At 38.9% G+C, this 16,801-nt stretch overlaps 1 protein-coding gene across 1 annotated transcript in view; it reads right to left on the bottom strand.

The window, feature by feature from the left end:
* GLIS3 (GLIS family zinc finger 3) overlaps positions 1-5,937 on the bottom strand; it is a 166,506-nt gene extending 160,569 nt beyond the window's left edge. Inside the window, exon 1 of the mRNA XM_088129960.1 lies at positions 5,316-5,937. The gene's annotated coding sequence lies outside the window, so the exon portion shown is untranslated. The remainder of the gene's footprint in view (positions 1-5,315) is intronic.
* Positions 5,938-16,801: the final 10,864 nt, after the last annotated feature.

Raw genomic sequence — 16,801 nt, forward strand, 5'->3', positions numbered from 1 at the left:
TATTATCTAGAGAAAAAAAATCAAAAGCTAATTTTTGAAGCTAACCTTTGGATACAGAGGAAACAACAGAACAACTTAGTGGGCTCAATACTCCTTGAGCTTTGGTTCTGAAGTCAGAGAATTTAGCATTTCTATGCAGGTTTGTAGGGTCCTAAGATTTTTTAAAAAATTACCACTTGCATGTTTTTAATCTTCTATTACAAAAGAAGAATATAAATGACAAAGCAATTTAGATGTATTAGCGTGAATAGTAATTTTATTTCATCTACATAAGCCTTTCTATTATTGTTCATCAATTAGTAATTAGAATTACTAACAGTGCATGAGGAATTAGACGTTAGGAATTACGCATACACAAAAATAGAACAATCAGAATATTAGTGGAAATATAAACAAGATTCCTTGATGTAATAAAACTGCCAGCAAAACCACCATCCGCTACTTCTACCCACCACTAACTGTGGCTCCTAATCATAGGGCCACCAAAGCAGAGATCCTTAAGTTAGACTACTTGTACCTTCTTTTTTCACACTCTTGCCCATTCAAGAACTTTAAGTATCTAAAAGTAGCATTCATCCATATCAAAAAGCTTGGTTTATGAAAGTAAAAATTCAATTTGATATTGATACATATTATTAAAAATCTACAATGTTTTTATTTATATTTGCATAAGTATTGAATTAAAATAGTATTGGGGGGAACAGATTTCTTTCAGATTGCATTTTCCAGTCCTGTTTTTTCCATCGTTTGTTCTTTATCAAGTTGTGATTTTTAAAAAAAAATCTGCATCAAAATGTTTACAAATTCCCTTACATTCTTCCCAACATATGCATTTATAAGAAATTTGTATATTTTATATGAAATATAACTTTTTCTGTGCATTGTTCAAAAAATATGACGATAAATGACTTTCTTCCTTTTCCATACTCATTTAATTCACATTTCAGGATGAACATACCTAATTCACACATGTAAAAAACTATATATTAATACTAACATTTTCACAAATATAATTGTATAATTTTCCAGTAAGAAAAATAACATTATGGAAACGTCCCACAAAAAAAAAGTATTTTAGGGGAAAATACAAACACAAGTTCTATAGAGAAAACTGCTTGTAAAATAAACGGATATTAGGAAAAGCACATATAAAATGTATATGTTACACATGCAACTTTTGTGCAGACTTTTAATTAATTTATTAAATTCACATCCCTCCATTTCTTCAGCTCAGATGGTTTACATAGCACTCCTCTCTTTTCCAAACTTTCCCTACAACAACTCTGTGAGGTAAGTTGAACTGAGAGAGAGTGACTGGCCCAAAGTCATCCAGTGAGCTTTCATGGGTGAGGATGGAATTGAACCAGGTCCCACCCTTCCTAGTCCAATCTCTAAACTGCTATGTCACATTGATTCTCACTTTTCCCCCCAGAAAAATGATGCAGAACTTATTCTAATCCAGGGTAAAAGAAAAAAAATATGACAAAATAATAAATTAAACCAATTTGAAATTAATGCATTTGTCCGTCTCTGCTAGTTAATACTTTTAGTTATATATACAATTATGGTTACCATTCCAATTGAAGTTGGTACCTAGTCAACCTTGGCTGATACTGAAAAAGCTAACCAAGATTGGACCTGATTAGTACTTGATGGGAGACCAGCAGGACACTGGAAAACATCCTGGAAGAAAGCAATGGTAAGCCACTTCTGCACTGTTGCCGAGAAAACACATGAATGTATCACTGTAATCTCCAGGAGTTTCAACTCATCTGGAGGTGGATATTATTTACTTTTATGTGCCATTCTCGGGAGGGAGGGAGGGAGAGAGAGAGAGAGATGAAATCACTTTTCTAATTCTTCCAATAGTGGAAACAGATGAAATAACTACTATGTCCTTGAACACAAAAAACTGATGGTGGCTTCACAAAAATAACTCAGTAGTAAGGCATACACTTTGCATGGGGAAGGTCCTCACATCAATTTCTAGCATCACCAGTTAAGCACATGCGGTATGAACATCTCTCTGGCTGAGAACCCAAAAGCTACTGCTAATCAGGATAACAAACAGAGCAAGTAAATTGTCTGATCTGATCAAATACAGCTTGCTAATTTGGGAGGGGAGGAAAGAATGTATGTGTTAGTGATTGAGCAACTCTTCATGTGCTAAATACTTTTTTGACCAGTTACTGGCTTCTGTGACTCAGCAGGAACCATGTTAATTTGAAACCCAAGGCCAGGTGCCATTCAGTTTTACCACTTCCTAAAAGATTTGCAGATAATATCCAAGTTAAATCAGTTGTTAACACTCCTTTCTGGCATTTCTTTTATTACAGTATATATATTTTGCTGACATTACTTTTCTTATACGTGTTTCACTCATATATATCAGAAAGCCAAACTAGACATGACATGGGAGCTAAGTGATTAGATCTTTCTTTAAAAAGCCAAAACTACTCAGCAGTCACATATGACTGCTTTAGGAAAATGCCACTCCAAAAAAAGATGTTTAACTCTTTCATTTCATGTCCTTTCTTCAGTATTATTCTGTACTCTGTACAGCTGATTTTAGCCATGAAGTCAGGAAAGTCAGAAATGGGTTCTGAAGATAGAGTGAATATCAGCTTTCACAGAATGTGATTTACATAACTAAAAAGATATAAATGAAAAGGATCAACCATTATCCCTCTGATCACCATATATCTGACTTCTCTGCAAAGTCAGGGATAAAAAACAAAATAGCTAAAGAAGATTTAAATAAACTCTTGTAGTACATAAAAATATATTATAATTCTTTTAATGGCAATATTAATTTTAAGTCAATTCTGAATATAAGCCATTCTGCAATGATCAGCTTTGGATACACTGCAGCAGCAACGCTAAACTAATGCTGAAAATTACCTCCCAGTTGAAATTATTGGAAATTTCCTCCAATTTTAGCTAAGTCGTGATCCTGTGGTTTTCCTGAACACACTACATACAGGGGAAGCTTTAGAAGAGAAGGGCAGCTATCCCCTTTAAGATTCAGCAACTCAGTACACCACCATTTCTCTGAGGCCACTGAAACACAAAATAGCCAGATGATGCAGCTTCAGGTATTGCATGTAATTTGGGAGCCAATCACAATTTCTTGGCCCACTGCAAATATTTTTATTCCAGAGTGGCCTTTTTTGGCAAAAAGAGAAGGGCTTCATCATGCATTTCCACTGTAAATGGAAATTCCTATCTCTGTACAATAGGGATACCCAGTCTGCTAACAGCCCTCCAGAGACCCTCAAACTGCTGCTGAATTATCATTTCTAATATGGCACAAGAGGAAAATTATTAAGGAGTATTTACATTCACTGTGTTTCATCAAATCTGACTAATCTGAATTTAATTAACTCAAGTTTAGTTTTTATTCTAAGCCTATCTACCTTTTGGGAATGTAGTGCCAAGAATAGTTCTCAATGGCAAATGAGGCCCTCAGCCCTCCAGCAAGATTGCATGTTCTTGCTCTAGAGCAGCCTTTTTCAACCTTTTTACCCTGGAGGAGCCTATGAAATAATTATCAGGTCTCAAGGAACCCCTGCATAAAAATCACCAAAAAATGCAAGAACTTCACAATACAATTCACTTATAAACCTACACAATCCATGTTTTACAACATCTAGAACATCAGCAAAGCAGCAGTCTGGCAGCTGAGTTGCAGTGTGTAAAAATTCCCATCTTGTGAGTGCTAGCATTGTGCGGTGTGCAGAGTTTAAAAAATGATTTTTTTTCAACCACAATCTCTTGCAGAACCCCTACTGACCTCTTGCAGAATCCTCCCATGGAACCCCAGTTGAGAAAGGCTGCTCTAGAGAATATCACCATCACTGTAACCTTATTTGGAAGGAACTGAACTTGCTCAATTTCTAAAATATGATTCAGAACAGATTAACACTTATGCACCCTTGATTTAGAACTATTTCTCAAACCGAGTTGCGGAACTGTAGGGATGACAAGTGATTTGAAAAGAACAACACTCTAGACATGTTCAAAGGCACTCTCACTTAGAATCATTTCACATTCCAAGATTTTGAAATCTGGAACTCAGTTGAGGGAAATTATTTAGAATTTAGAACAAAATTAAAACAGCTGTTGTCTGTGGTCTCACTGTTGCATATCTGAAAAAGAACTGCAAGGAAGATAAAGTAACAGCAACCTCTTTTCTTACTGTACACACAAAGTCAATACTAGTCACCCATGTGAGCAGGTCACATTACAGTAGACATTTGGGCTCTGAAAAAAGAATGCTTCTTTAATCTGGTACCTTCCAGAAATGTTCAGTCAGCTAAAATATCCAAATTAGAATATGCAGAGGAGGGTGCCAAGTTGGGGAAGGCTGAGTGACACACGTTTTATTCCCTCCTCCAGGTTTCCAACCCTGAAATTCTTTCCCTCATTAGTTACAGAATAGGGAGATTGCAGCGAAACATCTATAATCCGGTCCTGATAGTTTACAATTCAGTATTGAATGGACAGTAAAAGTTAGAGATACAGACATACACTCATAGAAATGGAAAAGTCTACCAACCAACCGTGCTCAAACCTTCAAGAGCAGATAGCAACCGCTCCAGAAGAAACAAAGCAAGAGAGGAGGGGAGAAATCAAGCGCTCGTAGATCTAACTCAGTTTAATCATCAACAAGATGACAAATCTCCCGAAGGGAATATTTGTCTCAACTTTTTCAGACGCTGTGCTCTCTCCTCCCATTCCCCGGCAGGGCTTTGGATAACTTGAGAGAGAAAGGGAGGGAACGAGAGACACCGGCAGGAAAGAGAGATCTGGAGGCCAGTCTGCTGCTTCCTTCCATAACCGATCGAAGGGAAGGTATCGGTGGAAAAGAGAAACGCAGGGTTGTGGAGAGGGGAGAGGGAAAAGTCGCTTGAGAGGCAAAGCGCGAGGAGAACGAGCCATTCCTCCTGGAAACACTCCCGGGGTCAGAGATACACTCTAATGCACAGTCCGACGCGTTCAAACTGCAGAGAAAGACGCGTCCCTTTCATTTACTGTACCCAGAAAAAGGAAGGCTCTGCTGTACTTACATCAAAACTTACTATTTCCCAACAGAGCAAAACAGGACAAACTACGCTGGCTTTTTGTTGTGTTTGAAAAGACTATCACGCGCCTCCAAATGATCGCATACCGTCAATAATCCGCCCCCTTCCCGTAAAAGCGAGTAAGGGCTGTCCCACCGCCTTCGAAGGCTCCAAAACGCAACCAGCCGGTCTCCCGGGGTGCGGGGAGGGAGAGGGCTCGTTCCCGCCGACACCCCCGTCAAAGATACGTACGCTGCCTTACGCCATGGCCCTCTTCGGATGCCTTGCTCCGGCTCGAGAGCTGGCCGGTGACGAAGGCGCACACGCTTCCCCGGAGTTCCGTGAAGCCCCTGGAGGAAGCGGCGCGTCCAGATCCTGGGTCTTCTGTGACTGCTGCGACGGGGGTATATCTGACGGGCGTCCCCTCGCTGTGGCGCGCCAAGTCAGACCCCGCTTTTTCTTTATTGCCCGCGAGCAAAGGTCCTATGGCGGCGGCAGCATCCACTGACCAGGTAACCAGGTTTTCCACAACAAACCTCCAGGTGCACGTCTCTTCGGCCAAGCACAGCGCCCCCGCCCCACCCCTTTCGTAGGCGCGAGGAGAGCAGCTACAAGCGAAGGGAGACTTGCGCATTAAAGCAGATCAGTTCGGGGCTCCCACCTTTCCAGACCGCTTGGGAGAAGTCCTTCACTGGGGTAATTTGAAATAAAAACAGACGCGGGGGGAGGTGTTCGAAGGTGTGACTTGGAGCTTAATGTATTTTTCACACACACAGACGACTTTTTCCCCCGAAGTCCCAGGTGGGAATGAAGCCGTTTGGGTCTGCCTGAAAGGATGCTCCCCCGTCCTAACGTAGAGGCTGCCTCCTGCCTGCCTCTGGAGGAAGGGGAAACGTTGCCGTCTGGAGGGGGGACGGGGAGGCTTGCCTCCTAATCCCCGGACGGGGCGTGGGGGGAGATGAAGGCCGGCGTCCGCAGGCACCCTCGGCTGCGATGCCCGCGCTTTTCTGAGGGCTGGGGCTGCTTCAGCGCTGGTGCGGACTGCCGGGGAAGGGGAGGGAAAGGACACCAGGCAGCGGAGACTATAGGGCGAGCGAGGGCGCGTGAGGGCTGCCAGCAGCCAGCCGAATGCCAGATCCTCAGGGGAGGGAGAGCAGGGCGGGAAACGATTAGTCAATAGGGGGCCTCGAGAACGCCAAACCGGAGCGCGAAACGCCCCCTCGTATCGGCACTGGCCCATGAGTCACCGGAGTAGCCAGGAAAGCCAGTGACAGGCTAGTGGTGTGACACTTCCTCGTCCTTCCCAGAGATTTTCTTTTAAAGTCCTCTGTCACAGGAATGTTAAAGCCAAATGCCCCACGTCTTGCGTAATTTTTCTCCTTTCTTCTCCTTTGTCTGCTCCCGTTATTGCTAAACAGACTAGAATGAAATCTCTCCCAGAGGCCCCCTCTGTCCAAATGTAATTCCAGAAGAGGGACACGTCATAAAGTTCATTTCAGATATTGTAGCCTGCTCAGCCTGAAGCTCTAGGGCAGGAGGTGTGAGGGAGAATTGAAAGAAAGGGTTGTGAAATCAGGGTCAGGATTTTTTTCACTGTCCTCATCCCTGAAACAAAGCAAACATCTGGGATGGTGGGTGCTGTAATCCAGCACAATTCTCTAGATTAAACCAAACTGGCGAACCAGCATCTGTCTGTTTGGTTATTACAGAATATGACATCCAAGCCTATAGCTCTTTGCTCAGGAATTGGATTCATTCCAATGGATCTTTGTGTTGTTGTTCAGTTGTTAAGTCGTGTCCGACTCTTCGTGACCCCATGAACCATATTGCGCCAGGCCTTCCTGTCCTTCACTGCCTCCCTGAGTTTGCTCAGTTTCATGCTCATTGCTTCAGTGATGCTATCTAACCATCTCATCCTCTGCCATCCTCTTCTCCTTTTGCCTTCAATCTTTCCCAGCATCAGGGTCTTTTCCAAAGAGTCCTCTCTTCGCATTAGGTGACCAAAGTATCTGAGCTTGAGCTTCATTATCAATCCTTCCAATAAGCAGTCAGGGTTGATTTCCTTTAAGATTGACTGGTTTGACCTCCTAGCAGTCCAGGGGACTCTTAAGAGTCTTCTCCAGCACCACAGTTCAAAGGCATCAATTCTTCGACGCTCAGCCTTCTTTATGGTCCAGCTCTCACAGCCATACATTACTACTGGAAAAACCATAGCTTTGATTATGCGGACCTTTGTCGGCAAGGTGATGTCTCTGCTTTTTAATATGCTGTCTAGGTTTCCATAGCTTTCCTCCCAGGGAGCAAGCACCTTTTAATTTCATGGCTGCAGTCTCCGTCTGCGGTGATCTTGGAGCCCAAATAAATGAAGTCTGTTACTGCTTCCATTTCTACCTTCTATTTGCCAGGAATTGATGGGTCCAGATGCCATGATCTTAGTTTTTTTAATGTTGAGTTTCAAGCCAGCTTTTACACTCTCCTCTTTCACCCTCATCAAGAGGCTCTTTAGTTCTTCTTCACTTTCTGCCATTAGGGTGGTATCGTCTGCATATCTGAGGTTGTTCTGTTTCTCCCTGCAGTCTTAATTTCAGCTTGTGATTCTTCCAGCCTGGCATTTCTCATGATGTACTCTGCATATAAGTTAAATAAGCAGGGTGACAATATACAGCCTTGTCGTACTCCTTTCCCTATTTTGAATCAATCGGTTGTTCCATGACTGGTTCTAACTGTTGCTTCTTGGCCTGCATACAGATTTCTCAGGAGACAGGTAAGGTGGTCTGGTTCCCCCCATCTCTTTATGAATTTGCCACAGTTTGTTGCGATCCACACAATCAAAGACTTTTGCATAGTCAATGAAGCAGAAGTAGATGTTTTTCTGGAACTCTCGTGCTTTCTCCATGATCCAGCAAATGTTGGCAATTTGATCTCTAGTTCCTCTGCCTCTTCGAAACCCAGCTTGTACATCCGGTAGTTCTCGGTTCATGTACTGCTGAAGCCTAGCTTGTAGGATTTTGAGCATAACCTTGCTAGCATGTGAAATGACCGCAATTGTGTGATAGTTTGAGCATTCTTTGGCATTGCCCTTCTTTGGAATTGGAACGTAAACTGACCTTTTCCAATCCCATGGCCACTGTTGCGTTTTCCAAACTTGCTGGCATATTGAGTGCAGCACTTTAACAGCATCATCTTTTAGTATTTTAAATAACTCAGCTGGAATAGTCATCTCCGCTAGCTTTGTTGTTAGTAATGCTTCCTAAGCCCCACTTGACTTCACTCTCTAGGATGTCTGGCTCAAGGTCAGTGACCACACCAGCATGGACATCAGGGACATTAAGATCTTTCTTGTATAGTTCTTCTGTGTATTCTTGCCACCTCTTCTTAATCTCTTCTGCTTCTGTTAGGTCCCTGCCTTTTTTGTCCTTTGTCGTGCCCATCTTTGCACTAAACGTTCCTTTGATATCTCCAATTTTCTTGAAGAGATCTCTAGTCTTCCCCATTCTATTGTTTTCCTCGATTTCTTTGCATTGTTCATTTAAGAAGGCCTTCTTATCTCTCCTTGCTATTCTCTGGAAATCTGCATTCGGTTGCTTATATCTTTCCCTTTCACCCTTGCTTTTCGCATTCCTTCTTTCTACAGCTATTTGTAAAGCCTCATCAGACAGCCATTTTGCTTTCTTGCATTTCTTTTTCTTTGGGATGGTTTTAGTTGCTGCCTCCTGTACAATGTTACGGACCTCCGTCCATAGTTCTTCAGGCACTCTGTCTACCAAATCTAATCCCCTAAATCTATTCATCACCTTCACTGTGTACTCACAAGGAATATGATCTAAGTCATACCTGAGTGGTCTAGTGGTTTTCCCTGCGTTCTTCAATTTAAGCCTAAATTTTGCAGTAAGAAGCTCATGATCTGAGCCACAGTCAGCTCCTGGTCTTGTTTTTGCTGTCTGTATAGAGCTTCTCCATCTTTGGCTGCAAATTATATAATCAATCTGGTTTCGGTATTGACCATCTGGTGATGCCCATGTATAGAGTCGTCTCTTGTGTTGGTTGGAAAAGAGTGTTTGCTATGACCAGCTTGTTCTCTTGACAGAACTCTATTAGCCTTTGCCCTGCTTCATTTTGTACTCCAAGGCCAAACTTGCCTGTTATTCTGATTACTCCTTGACTTCCTACTTTAGCATTCTAATCCCCTATGATGAAAAGGACATCTTTTTTTGGTGCTAGTTCTAGAAAGTGTTGTGGGTCTTCATAGAACTGGTCAACTTCAGCTTCTTTGGCATCAGTGGTTGGGGCACAGACTTGGATTACTGTGATGTTGAATGGTTTGCCTTGGATTCGCACTGAGATCATTCTGTCGTTTTTGAGGTTGTACCCCATTACTGCCTTTCCCACTCTCTTATTGACTATGAGTGCGATCTGACTTCCAAATAAATATTAAATTTAATAATTAAATTAAATTATTAAAATTTAAATCATTGTTTCAATTATTAAATTAAATTAAATTATTAAATTATTGACTATGAATGGATCTTACTTCCAAATAAGAGTGAATAGAACTAAATAGTTATAGTAATATTCTATACAGTATGTGTATAAGTGGGAGAGTTAGTACTGATTACTCGCATTGTTTAATAATTAATAGATTAATAAGTAGTATCGGGCAATAGTGTTATGTATCTTTTTAGAGTTTAGAGCATATTTATAACTTTTCACTTAAAGTTCTGGGAATATTTTCCTTCTCTAATTTGAATAAGAGGAGAAAGGTAAGAAGCCCTTGTGAAATCCATAAAGTATATTTGAACTCCATGCTTGTATGGGTTTCCTCTGTGAAAATAAGAAATTACAATGTATGAAATACAATTTTGGCAGATGACAGATTTCAGCCATAAAGTTATTTGATAATAAAAACCTTTGGTGGGGCATGTGAGAAAGATTAACATTTGCTATGTTTCCTTCCTAATTTTAAATTAGAGTTGCCAGATTTATTCCTGGAAAATCTCTTATGATATCTGCAACTATATGACAAGCACAGAATCAGCAATGAAGCTTTATATGAAGATGAGGAAACTAAAACTCTTCTAATTCATACCAAAGAATCATCTAGTCCAGTATTCTGTTAATAACACTAGCCGAGCAGATGCCTCTTCGAAGCTACTGGTCAACAACAGTTTTTCACATGGATTGTAATATGTATTCTAAGCAGACTTTTTCATGCTGAATTCCAAAATGAAATCAGTTTTTTTAGCAGAATTAGTTTTCTTGTGACCCCATCTCCATTATTCTGTTCAATTAATAACACTATGGTACTATATTTTAACTATAGTAGCTTATTGGTAACAATTATTGAGCAAAATCTGGATGTTGTTATTGTTCTCTAGCACAAATAACCTCAAGACAAAGTGGAAGGCATGACAACTACCACAGGACAGCGCACTGCAGGTTGAGTCACGTTTGGACATGTCTAACATGAGCCCAGTCCCTTCCTGGAGAGCAGTTCCTTGTTGGTCTGGTGCCAGAGTTCACAGTATAAACAGTTTAAGTGTATATTCTCTATATTCAAATTAAATATTAGATTGTAATAGGTTTGTGCTTACCTACATACTATTATCGTGCCAGGAAACTGTAAATCATCCTGATACTTTCTGCTATGTCTGTGGTGAGTTAACATTTAAATCTCAAAAATGAAACTTCACACCACTTATTAAAAAATGCTATGAACTTTATTTTGGTTGTAAGGTGGCTGTCAAAGATAAGAACTGGACCACTCACATTTGCTATATGACATGTGTTAGATGGTCTGCACCATATGCAGTTTGCCATTCCTATGGTGTGGAGGGAGCCAAAAGACCGTTCATTTGATTGTTATTTCTGCCTAACAAGCAAACAAGGATCTGCTCCAAAAGTAAGCATACTGTAAAATATCCTGATTTACCATCTGCAGTAAAGCCAGTTCCACATGCTAAGGAATTGCCTGTACCAAAGCCTCCAGAAAATGTGATGTTTAGTGACAATGAATCTAATGGTTATGATAGTGCCTGTGCAGAGCAGAAAAAGGAAAACATGAATTCTCACCCAGCATTTCAAGTGATCTGCCTTTCAAATGAGCCACATTGTTGACCCAAGAAGATCTGAATATCTTGTTCATGATTTGAACTTGTCCTATGATGCAGACTGAACTTTTAGGTTCAAGATTAAAAGGCTGAAACCTTCTCTGCCATTTAAGTTTTTTTCCATGGCTGCTGTGATGAATTTAACAAATTCTTCTCCCAAGTAAATGGACTACAGTAGTGTTTTGTGAAGATGTTTGTTCATTTATGGAGGCTCTCGGCCATGAACACAATGTAAGTGAGTGGCACTTGTTCATTGACTCCTCGAAAGTTAGCTTGAAAGCTGTCTTTCTTCATAATGGAAATAAATTACTGTTTGTACAATTAGCCCATGAAAGAGTAATTTAAGAACATGAAACTACTTTGGGAAAAGATCCAGTTTAAAAAATATAAATGGAATATCTGCAGAAATCCAAAGATCATTGCACTTTTGCTCAGCCTGCAGCTTGGATACACAAAGTATTGTTTTTGTAGGAGTCAGACAGTGGGAACCAAACCCCCCCCCCTTTACATTAAAAAAAAATGGCCAAAACATATCCTCACTTGTTCCAGAAAAAAAAAAATGCAGTAAACACTCCACTTGTCACCCTTTAAACATTATTAAAGTGATGGATAAGTAAGAACTGGATTCATATTCTTGAGGACTAAATTTCCCAGGATTAGTGATGCTAAGATTAAGGAAGGTATTTTTGTAGGTCCTCAGCTAAGAAAATTGATAAAAGATGACAAATTTACTTAAGAGCTAAGTGAAGCTGAAAAAGCTACATGGCAATCATTTACAAGCATCTGCAAAAAAATTTTGGGAAATCATAAAACAAGAAACTATCATGAAATAGTGAATGATCTCCTGAAATCGTACGAAGCTATGGGTTGTAACTTGTCATTGAAAGTTCATTTCTTGCTCTCAGTTGGATTTTTTTTCTAACAACCTCGGTGGAATCAGTGATAAGTATGGTGAACAATTTCACTGAGACATTTCAAACATGGAAAAGTGGTACCAGGGCAATTGGGGTCCCAGTGGCTGACTACTGCTGGACCCTTAGGAGAGAGATTCCTGAGATAAAATTCAGCAGAAAATCAACATGGCTTCTTTTTAGATAACACTTTTGTACTTTTAATTAACTTGTAAATATAGGCTAATATCAAAGTAAAGCTGCATATCACTCAAAAACCATTCCTGACAGAGAAATTCTGAAAACATATTTGAATAAGATTAACCAGCCTTTGTGTAACACACAAAAAATGTTTGTTCCCCATTAGTGCAGAGACATTTTTTGTCCTCCGTTGTTGTTTCTTGGCATTTTATATTAACAACCTGGGTATGGATAAAGTACCAGGTTAGTTGTTAGTTGTTTACATGCTATAATTTAGTGGAAAAGAAAATTAACAAAGATCACCACTTGAATTAGAACTATAAGATTGCTTCTATCATCTCTGTAAATAATTTAAAATCAAATGGTAAGAGTTGCATAAATAAAATCATTGGCAGTGAACAGTATCTTTTACTGACCATACAAAATCTATTAATCCTAGCTTCTTCTGAAGGTTATTGAGAAGCCTCTGCCTGTAATGTGAATGATGCTTGTGCAACCTATCCTCATGAATTTTAACAGTTATATGCATGGCTATCTGCAGCGCATGTAGGCCAGATGACAAAAGCTGTATTGTAATGTGATGCAAATTCCATCCTTTTTTACTTGTGTTGTTATGTTGCATGCAAATATGTACAACAATTGTGCTGTGACATCATGAAGCATGTTTTGTTATTCTGATGAAATCTTGACTTGCTGCATCTGAGATTGATACTGGTAACTTATCTGACACTGGTGGTTGTTTTTCAATTATGGTTTATAAGCATTTCTACCTGCATACACCTTTGCATTTTTTAAAATAAATTGGAAGCTGTATTATCAATGTACATAGGTTGTTCTCTGCATACCAGTGACTGATGGTGCATTACTATCAAACTATAAATCCATGCCAGAAACTTAATTCATGTTGATGTTTATTGATATTTCTTAAGATTTTAAGAGACTGATGAGCAGTCTTAAGTTAATCAGTAAAGCTGAAAACCAAGTATACTGTATGTTTTCAATATATTATCATATTTCATCGTCACTTTCATCACTTACAATGTTTGTCTTGTAAACATCTGGAGTTTTCCATAAACGGGCAGTGCATGCTTCAAGTTTTTTGAATTAAGTGCTTTGGGCTTTCCATGTATGTAAGCTCAGCGTATCTCAGTGTTCATTAAAATGCTCTGTATGTTTTCCAAGCTTCTTTGTGGACCTGAAAACAGATGCTGCTGCTTTAATGAATCAAATCGTCAAAGCAGCATGTCTTTAACAAGACTCTTAAATCAGTAGTATTATTTCCTAGGCTTGTTCCTAGGCTTGCCTAAAAAAATGGCAATTTTAAACAAATAGCAGAAGGTTGCTGTGGTCATGCCAGGTCCAAACATTCCTTCTGAATCATTTTCTAAGCGTGCAGTGCCCTACTCTGAGGATTGTTTCATGAAAGAATTTTTTACTAGTAGATGAATTCTTGATTCTTACCATAACATTCAGGCATGTCCAGTATAGGGGGGCTAAGGAAACCATAGATCAAAGTCCCACCCTTTTGTACATATGTACAATGTCAATGCACATAGAAAGGGACAAGGCTTCAGTTCACAGTTGCACCCAGCATTTTGCCCCCCCCCATTACAGAATGCCTTTGATAACACCTGGGCTAGGAAGGAAGGATGGATCTGTTTTTAAGTAGGAAAAAGAATCTATAATAACCAGTTGGTTATTACTATTTTGATTTGCAAGCTAAATTCATGAAATTGATTAAGTAAACAATGATGTGTTTTTGTGTAGACTGAAGGAGACAAGAAGTGCATTTTTTCTTTACTAGTAGGCTCATTTAATAGCACCTGAAATGTAGGAGTAGCATGTGGGTGGAATTATGTATTCTCTATATCTCAGCTACTCATTTCTAAAAAGGAAATAGGTAGTTGCTTTAATATCTTGGCACCAGGCAAATATTTTTGACAACTAAATTAGAATCCCTGGGAAATAATTTTGAGCAATTATGTATTACAACATGAACTCTAAACAGATGTCTTCGTATACTAGGTACTAGTATTGAAAATATCTTCAATATATAAATGGGGACAACACAAATTTAATTCTGCTTTCATCTTAACATTGGTATGATAGGTTCCACCTTTGAGATTACCCTCTTTATTGTACTAACAGATCAACAAAAGAACCATGAATATTAACAGAGATTTAAATGGAATGGTAAATATTCATTGACAGATGTATATACAAGAACAAATGTAGACAAACCACAGGACCTTTTCTAACCACTACTGTTTAGCATGTATAAATGAATTATAATGTGGATAATTTTACATCCTGTTGTTGCATCAGAACACCATCCTAAGGTATTCAGATGGATTTGAGGGTCCTGAGGTTGAGAGACAGTGATTGTCCCAAAGCTATACAGTGAGGAGACCAGTTAGAATTCTTATTTTAAGCTTGTATTTTAAGGATTGAATCAGTTCAATTAAGTTCGATATTTAATTAAATTATTTAAGTGGTATTATGGTCATCTTGTACTGGAGCAGCAACAGTAATCTTTTTCAGCTCTTACACTTGTTATGGCATCAGTGCCCACATTAGAACATAAGGTATGATAAGTCTCAAATGTCTTCTTTGATCTAACAGTACCCACCAGCTAGCAATCCCTGCTTTAGAAGATGTGTTCTCGTGTTTGCAGTGAATTCACAATATTTAGAAATAAGTTCCTTACATTCATATGTGTTAAAAACTGGCAAGGTGGCTAATTTAAAATCTTCCAGGCAGATCCTTTCTTCCAAGAGTATCCAAGTAAAAGATACTTATGATAGGCTGTCACTACTCAGGCTAAACCTCCAGATTTCTTCTTATCTGTCCAGTTGGAAAGTTCTTAGCCCTTCTCACCAAGGTTTCTCTCTTCAGCCCGCTCTAGAAAAATAGAACTGAAGGTGTTTTGGATTTTCGTACTGAAAGCACATAACTACAAACCTGAAACACAAGAGGTAGCAATATAATTATATAGTCTTACATATAGCTAAGATTTGAAAGAGAAATTCCCTTATTAAACTAATGGAAACAAATCTCTAGATATAAAAAAGTTTATTGGGAAGAGGTATATATAGGAAAAATAGGAAATACAACATAGAGTTCCCTAAATAGAATCAATACAGTTGACCTAGCTAAACTAGTTATTTATTACCTCAAATAAGCTCTTGGATTTCAGCACATGTTCAGAGTTTATTGAAGAGAGATGGTTAGAGAAAGATCATCTGGGGACCTTCTGCATGGATGTTGATAGGCAAGCTCTCCTTGCTTCTATCTTCATTTTCAACCTTCTTTTTGAGCAATATCTTCTGTTTCATAGAAAGTGGAGGATAACTGATAGCCAATTTTTGGGGGAGACTGTGTTGCTTTGTCCAATCAATGAAAATGTTCCAACTCTGGTGTCCTGGTTCTAGGCAGCAAATCAGAAATTATCTAGTGATAAAACCCATTTTCCTAATGACCCTTGGTGGAATAATAAAGGCACAATCTAGTTTTCATCAGTTTTGACACTGTATAATTAGAATTACACAGAAGACGCTTTGGGGAAAATAAAAAGCTTAAACTCATTTATTCAGCCTCTCAGCTTGGGGTCAGCTTGCTTGATACTTTAGTGGTACCTCATAGCATATTGAAAATTAAGGATTTATCATGTTGGGTCAAACCATTCTAGGTATATTTCTCACAGAAATGTCTCTAAAAGTAAAAAACTTTATAGTGAAACTGCCTGTGATTTCACTGCTTAGGAAAGAGTTTTGACTTAGATGAATTTAATTGTATATAAAATACTTTATAATACCAAAAAACAGTCATCAATATTGAAAAGAAATATGTTGGAAGTTCACTTGCTGTTACACAAGCACTAAAATTTTGTCTGTTCCAGCTTCATCTGTAGGAACCTATGTAGTGAAACCAGCAAGCAAGCATTTTTCTCCTGTCTGAATCCGTAATTTGAATCATATGCATTGTATTGAGAAAAGTAGGTATAAATCAATATTTCAGAAAGGTACGAGTTTCATTATACTTTTTGACCCATCATTTTAGTAAGAATTAAGCACAATTAACTTTCTGTGGAATAAACTCTGTAACCCCTATTGTGGGAATCTTAAATATAATAATGAATATAGTAGAAAACTATTGTCTGTTGCTTCATTTATGGCAAGAATTCTCAAACTCTGGGTTGAGATCTCAGGAAGGGTTACAGCAATTAAAGTGGAAGGGGCAGGGGGAGGAGACACAAACTTCTAAAACCCTGAACAGCTTCACAGAGACAGAAGGAAAACATTGTAAAAATTTGCTCCAGACTTTGCTCCTCACCTTTGCTTGTTCAAGCTCCAATGGGTAGTTGGACTACTGCAAAGTTTGAGAACCAACATGTTATATAGTTTAAAATTCAATTATTGAAAATAAGTGATATCTTTATTTTTTTTTCACTAGCCCTAATCCCAATGAAATCATTAGTTTATTCAGGGAGAGAAGGGTATCATACAATTTCATTTGTGATTTTAGGGAGATGCAGTATTGT

This window comes from Python bivittatus, unplaced genomic scaffold, assembly GCF_059951505.1.
Source record: "Python bivittatus isolate LINGU-HERP-01145 unplaced genomic scaffold, Pbiv_v1 ctg000850_np1212, whole genome shotgun sequence".
In the NCBI taxonomy this organism is placed as follows: domain Eukaryota; kingdom Metazoa; phylum Chordata; class Lepidosauria; order Squamata; family Pythonidae; genus Python; species Python bivittatus.